The following is a 7882-nucleotide window of genomic DNA, read 5'->3' on the forward strand; positions in this document are numbered from 1 at the left end:
AAATAAATGTACAGAAAGCAATAACTTTCTTACGTACAAATGCCATCTAGTTTTGAAAATATAGTGGAAGAGAAAATGCATTTATAAGAGCAATAAGATAGAGTAAAATACCTAGGCATAAGCCTAAGAAACCTGAAAAATCTGTGGTGCCAGAAAGCAAGGAAACTCTCAGAGATGATTGGGGTGCTGTCAAAAGGAATCTGGAGCTGATTCCAAGAGATTCCCACCAGCCAAGGCGACAAAACCTCATCACTGAAAGTGACGGACATCACTCAAAGTGGACCACACGGATATTGCGTGTGTCCCTGATGTAGTGAATCAGGAAGTAAACAGTGACACAGTGTTTTTGTCAAAAAAACCCCTTTTTCCTAAATCAAGCCCAGAGCTCTCTACCTCCCAGTGGGTTAAGGGAAACTACTTAAGGAAGCAATCAGCCAAATCTAGAATGTGGGAAATCCTACAGGATACATCTACTCTATTCAACAGGAAAACGGTATGAAAAGAAGATGAACTGTTTTAAATATTAAGATACTTAAAACACATAAGCATAAGAAACTTGTTGGTTGATTTACATACGTGCTGTAGTTATTACTATGGGCAAACTCTGACCAGGAGAGAACTGAGGCAGCACCAGATTGTTGATTGGGTGTTACAATGAAACTTTTTCAAGAAATTAGAAATATGACTGCTATCCAAAAGTTAAAATGTAAAACTAACCAGCTTGGGTCGTGGGCCCACCTTTGGACTGGCGGAGACCCGGGGAAAGGAATTATCCTGATTGGTTTAGGCCAATCCGGGCAGCCCCTGCCCTGGAGGTGGGTGGGTCAATCTCATCCAGAAGGTAGATCTGCTGCAGGAGGGAGCGGGTGGAAAGGAAATTAGAGAAGCACACACAGTGTCTACTACAGTCAGTAAGATTTGGGATTTATTATTTTGAGGTTTTTCTAAAAAGGTAATTTTTATTCTTTCAGGCTCATTTTTTATCTTCAGCGGTCTAACCAAACTGATTATTTATGCTGGTATCTTTTCAAATTGCTACTACCTGGCTCGTGGGCCCTTAGGAACAATTATCTACTTAATTTAATTACTCGATTTTGCAAATCAAAGCTATTTTATCTCCAGAGACACGTATACTTAATACTGAAAATTATGGTGCAATTATATTGCAAATAATTTATTTTGGCTAGCCTCTTAATTAACCTATTTTAATCCTATGGATAAAATCAAACGTTTTGTGTCAAAGAAATGCTTCATTTTCTAGCAATGTAAAATTTTCACTTGGAGGTGGGAGGTGGGGGAGAGCAGGATTTTATTTAGAGTAGACAGTATTCTGAAGAGTAGCCACTTTAAACTGGAGTTACCTTGAACCTCTGCCTCATCTGCTGGAATTTTTAAATTATTCTTTTAAAGGTTGAAATCTGTATATAGTGCAAGGCATCATTTCTTCCTCAAAGTTCCATCTATAGCGTAGCATAAATAAGACCTCTGTTAAAATCTGCTAAATATCAACAAATTAGAAGTAACAGCACAGTATTTTTTTAAAAGGGGTGAAAATATGCATGGAGGCAGGGTGGGGAACCATTTCATTTTATATAATTCATTAGTTTTTGATCAAAAGTATATTTTTTTTTGTTTTAATCAGTTTTAGTTATTTTCATACCCTCTTAATTTTCCGAAGTCAAGTTTCCAGGATCTTGGAAACACAGATCTTGCTCTAGCAAAACAGGGTGTCTAAGGCTAGCATCTTTTCCAAAGCATTTAAACCATCTATACATAATGAGGTCAATAACTAAGCATTCTAACGATACTGTTTCATACCATGATTGGTATATAATCTGCTGGAAACAATCAGAAGAGAGACTACCCACAAGAGTTAAATCGTGGGAGAGGACTGGAAGGAGACTGTTTTGTTTACATTGGTAAATTACGTACAGTTTGTACTGTTCTCTTTCCTCATCCTACACTGCCTCTTTTATCTTCTCATGCGAAAAACATTTTGCAAGTTTATAATTTCTGATTTCAGACTCTCACAGGTACCCCGAATTGCTATGCAGGACAGAGAGGTCTGAATTATTTTAAAATGAATACTCTCATTTCACAAAGCCGTCTTCCCCTTTGAAGCTGCCAAAACAGACCACCTACACACTGGCTATAAGCTCCTGCTTTATTTCACTAAGAATACAGAAGGCATCAGAAGACAGCTGGCCTCAGAGAAGAGAAGCAAAACCTGCACGTCTCTGTATGGCTTTTCCCTCTGCACCGGTGGGATGCTGCCAAAGCAGCTTCCTGTGTCCCTATTCCCGTATCTGTCACTTTTTATTTTGGATTTATAGACAAGTTGCACCAGTAGTGTAACTCCTGTACTGCTTTTACCCAGATTCAAAAATGGATACATTTTGCTCCATTTGTTTTTTGCTTTATCATTTTCTCACTCTCTCTCTCTCTCCCCACCACAGGTACATATAATCTGTTTTCAATAATTTGAGAGCAAATTGTAGACTTCATGTCTGTTTACTCCTAAATACCTCAGTGTATAAATCCTAGGTACAAGGATATTTTCTTATGTAACCAGAGTACAATGAACAAAATGAGAAAATTTAACATGAATGATTACTATTATGTAATCCAGTTTGTATTCAAATTTTAATTATCTCAATAAAGTCCTTTATAACTTTATATATATATATATATATATACCTTTTTTTTTACCAGTTTAGGATCCCACACAAGATCACGCACTACACTCAGTCTTCTCTAATAAATCTGTGACAGTTTCTCAGTCGTCTTGTCTTTCATGACTTTGACATCTTTGGTTTTTTTTTTTTATTATGGTCCTAATAGCTTATAACAAAGTGAGATTTCAGTTGTACATCATTGTTTGTCATACACCATGTAAGTATGCCCCTTCACCCCTTGTGCCCAGCCTCTACCCCACTTCCCCTGGTAACCACTAGTTTATTCTCTTTGTCCGTAAGTTTGTTTATATTCCACATATGAGTAAAATCATATGGTGTTTGTTTTTCTCTGTCTGGCTTATTTTGCTTAACATGATGCCTTCAAGGTTCATCCATGTGGTTGCAAATGGGACAATTTTGTCTTTTTTCTGGCTGAGTAGTATTCCATTGTACATATATACCACATCCTCTTTATCCAGTCTTCAGCATGACTTTCACATCTTTGGAGAGCATAGATGGGAGATTTTGTAGAATGTCCCTCAATTTGGGCCTGTCTCCCATTTCCCTGTGATTAGATTCAGATGATATATATTTTTTTTATTTTTATTTTTTAAAGATTGGCACCTGAGCTAAGAACTATTGCCAATCTTCTTTTTCTTTTCTCCCCCAAATCCCCCCAGTACATAGTTGTATGCTTTTTAGTTGTTAGGTCCTTCTAGTTGTGGCACGTGGGATGCCGCCTCAGGATGGCCTGATGAGCAGTGCCATGTCCACACCCAGGATCCAAACCTGTGAAACCCTGGGCGGCTGGAGCCCAGTGCACGAACGTAACCACTTGCAACAGAGTGGCCCCTCAGATGATATATTTTTGACAAGTACACCACAGAAGTGATATTAGTTCCTTCCCAGTGCATCATATCAGGAGGCACATGATGTAAATGTGTCTCCTTACTGGTCATGTTAACTTTGCTTGGTTAGGGCAGTGTCTGTCAGATTTCTGCACTGTAAAATTATTAGCTATCTCTTGGCAAGTAACAAGTATTTGTAGGGAGGTATGTAAACATATTGTCCCTTATTAAACTATCATTCTTTAGTTTTTATATCTAGCGATGATTTTCGAACTCATTCATACTCTATATGTTAGTGGGTATTCTACTGTGAGAAAGAGCTTTCTCTTTTCTCATTTACTTATTTATTCATTTCAATTTTTTTTTTTTTTTTGAGGAAGATTAGCCCTGAGCTAACTACTGCCAATCCTCCTCTCTTTGCTGAGGAAGACTGGCCCTGAGCTAACATCCGTGCCAATCTTCCTCTACTTTACATGTGGGACGCCTACTACAGCATGGCTTTTGCCAAGTGGTGCCATGTCCGCACCCGGGATCCGAATCAGCGAAACCTGGGCCGCTGAGAAGCGGAACGTGTGCTCTTAACCGCTGCGCCACAGGGCCAGCCCCTATTCATTTCAGTTTTAACTCACAGAGCTTTATTCTGTTTAATGGGCTTCAATTCATTACTATTATAATTAATTTTGATAGCAAAATTGTCCCAGCGGGAGCTCTTTCAACCTTCAAATCTGTCCTTAACATATATCCCATCATTCTTTGAGCACTTCCTTAATTTCTGGTACAAGTTATTTCAGGCTTATTTTGTACTCTTCCTGCCCAGCCCTGAATTAGTCGTTTCTCCAAGGAGCACTGGTTTCTTCTAATGTTGAGAATGGTATTTAGAAAATAAGATCTGGATGCTGGGTGTGCTGATTGCAACTGATGTGTCCTAGCTCTTAGGCCCTCTCACTGTAGAGGGCAAAGAAACACACACTCATATCGTCATATATCTATATTTATTTCTATAGCTATCTATATTTTAAAACTTCAAGAATGAGAAACTTGCAGCAGTGTGCTGGAAACATGTTGATCCAACTCATGAGGGTTGATTACTTGATAATGGTAATTTTGTGAGCTGACTGTAGCTTGAAATCTGCCTCGGGAGCATTTTTACCATAGCAATTGGCAAGTGCTACAAATCAAGTATTTTTCGTTTTTTTTCCAGAGAGTCAGTTTAGCAGTGAACCACTGGAAATCTGACTTCCATGATCCTCAATATATTTATTCAGAATACTTAGGTTACATGGCAAGAGGGAATTAAGGTTGCCAATCAGCTGACTTTAAAATAGGGAATTCATCCTGGATTATCTGGCTGGGTCCGATGTCTGCGCAAGGGTCCTTGAAAGTGGAAGAGGGAGGCAGAAGACAGCCAAAGAGATGTGAGGGTGGAAGTAGGGTCAGAGATGCTACGCTGCTGTCTTTGAAGAGAGAGGAAGAGGGCCTCAGGCTAAGGAATGTGGTTGGCCTCTAGAAGCTGAGAAAGGGTTCTCTCCTAGAGGCCCCAGAAGGAATGTAGCTCCACTGACACCTTAATTTTAGTTCGGTGAGACTCGTATTGGACTTCTAACCTATAGAACCGTACGATGACAAACGTTTGCTTTAAGCCACTAAGTTTGTGGCAATTTGTTATAGCAACAATGGAAAACAAATATGTGTTGTACGTAGATTTTTTTCTGTCTGGGCTCTCTTTCAGCATAATGTCAGTGAAATTCATCCATTTTGTTGAGTATATCAATAATTCGTTTCATTCTAGTGCAGAGTAGTATTCTATTATATGAACAAACCAATATTAGTTTTCCCATTCTCCTATTGATGAACTTTTGATTATTTCCAGTTTTGGACTACTATGATAAAGCTCCTACGAACAGTTTTATATAGTCCTTTTGGGGGGAGATATGAGCATCCATTTAAGGGAATGGTTACAAGTATCGGGTTTGCCTGGTCCTTAACCTAAACAGTATCAGCAAGGCCACATTCTCATCCCCAGAAGAGTAGTCAATGCCCAGACGTCCCTGAAAAATCTCTCAGCCATGAGCGTCCCAGTGTTGCAGAAAGCCTGTCTCCTGGCAAAAACTCAACAAAGTCTGGTTAAAGAAGCCAGAGCAATTCAATATATAATTAAATTTTAAAATAACTTAATAATTCTGCTGGGAGTGGAGCCAGAACAGAAAATTAAAATGCCAGTAGCAACACTGCTAAAAGCAAACGAAGGTCAATTAAAATGTATCCATGTATTCATTTCAGAGGGGAAGTTATGGAGGATCCACTCAGGGCTCACAACACTGTGCCCGCCTGAGATGTAAAGACCCTGCTGCCAGCCCAGGAGTGGGATGGACAGATAACAAACCTTTACAATGTGCTATTTTTAAGTGCTATAATTGTGCCCTTCACCGGCTGTTGTGGAAGCAAAGAGGAAAGACCCTTGAGTCCAGCTGGTGGGTGTGGACCTGGAAAGTCTGTGGGAGAACCAAGTGTGCTAGTTAGGAGAACAGCAAGCCTAAGCCCAGAGGCAGGAACTCATGGGCGCCCTTGAAGAAAGACAAAGACCTGATGAGTATCCAGGACACCAGACCTCTGCTTTCACAAAGGTACATTCTTAAAGACACTAGGAATGGGGAACCCTTGAAACACGAGAGGGACCAATCAACAAGGTGCTCTAAAAGAGGTACCAAACATCATACTGACATTCTTTCAGTTCCTCAAAATTCTCCCCCTTTTTTTTGCACAAGTGGTTCCCTTTATCTGGAATACTCTCTCCTTCCTTTCCTATCCCCCCTCCTAAAATTCTCTTAGCTTAGCTATTGATCCTGTAGATTTCAGCCTAATGTCACTTCCCCTTAGAAGTCTTCCCTGACTCCCGCCTGTCTTCCCTCCCCCCAAGCTTTGGAAGATGCTTCTGGCTTTGTTCAACTACAGCCCCTTGGACTCTCCCTACCATAGTTCTAGATATCGTTATCATTGTTTACTTAGTTGTCTGTCTTCCCTGTTAGACCATGCAGTGGTAAACTCAGGAGTATTATTTTCCCCAGTTACGGCTGTGGAATCTGAGGCACATTGTAGAGTAACTCCTCAATTCCTCGTCTATAAAGTAGGCATAACAGCGCGACTGACTTAGAGAGGTGTTGTGAGGACCGAATCAGTTCATACAGACAAGGCGCTTAGAACGGTAAACCCTCACTAGGTGATCTCCTGTCTCCTGACTTTCTTCTCCGTCTTTCCCATTTCAGCAAACGGTAACTGCATTCTTCTGATTGCTTGAGCCAAGAGCTTTGGAGGCATCCTGAACTCCTCTCTTTCTCTCACCTCCCTCATTCAATCCATGAGCAAATCCTTCCCATCAGCTCTCCTCTCAAACAAATGGATCTGGAATCCAGCCCCTCTCACCACTTCCTCTGCCACGACCCTGCTCTGGGCCACCATCCCTCTCCCCTGCATTCCCATAGAAGCCTCCTCACTGGGCTTCCTGCTTCCATCCTCGCTCCCTCCACGGTGACCCCATGAAACCTAAGTCAGAGCGGTCTCCTCCTCTGCTGAGATCCTTTTAGTGGCTCCTGCCTCAGAGTGAAAGCCAAGGGCCTACAATGACCTACAAGCCTCACCACCTGCCTCCAGCTACTTGTCTGACCACATCTGCCACACCAGCTCCTGGATCACTTCACTCCAGCCACACAGAACTCCTCGCTGTCTCTTGAACACAATGCACACCCTTCTGTCTCCAGACCTTTGTGCTTCCTGTACTCTCCCAGATAGCACAGCTGCTCTCTTACTCCTTTCTGCTCAAACTTGCAAGCCCTCCCTGGATCACCCCATATAAAACAGTCTCCCCTCCTCTCTACACACCCCCACCCTGCCCCCCAACTCTCCAACTCCTTACCCTGTTTTATTGTCTTCCTAAGTGGTTATCACCATAGGGGATATACATTTGTCTCTCTCTTTATATACACGTACATGTCTATTAGTTTGTTTGTTGTCTTTCCCCACTTGAATGTGAACTCTGAAGGCAGGCGTCTGTTTATTTTGTTCACTGGTATATTCCCAGAGCACAGAACAGGGAAAGCATGGCATTTAGTAAGCACTCAATAAATACTTGTAAGTAAACGAAGGGCTATTATCATTTGGCACGCAGTAGGTCCACCATAACTACTTGTTGAATGAACAAATGAATGTTCTAGAGAGTCCCAGGAAGGGTGCTGATTAATGGGGGGTTGGGAGAAGAAACCGGAACATGTGTCCACAAACATTTGCTGCACAGGCTGCATGTCCTCTGAATCATGGTTTCCTCTAATCCTTTTCCTTTTTGAGTGTTTTTTGTGGTTTGTGGGA

This window comes from Equus quagga, chromosome 19 (genome assembly GCF_021613505.1).
Source record: "Equus quagga isolate Etosha38 chromosome 19, UCLA_HA_Equagga_1.0, whole genome shotgun sequence".
NCBI lineage: Eukaryota > Metazoa > Chordata > Mammalia > Perissodactyla > Equidae > Equus > Equus quagga.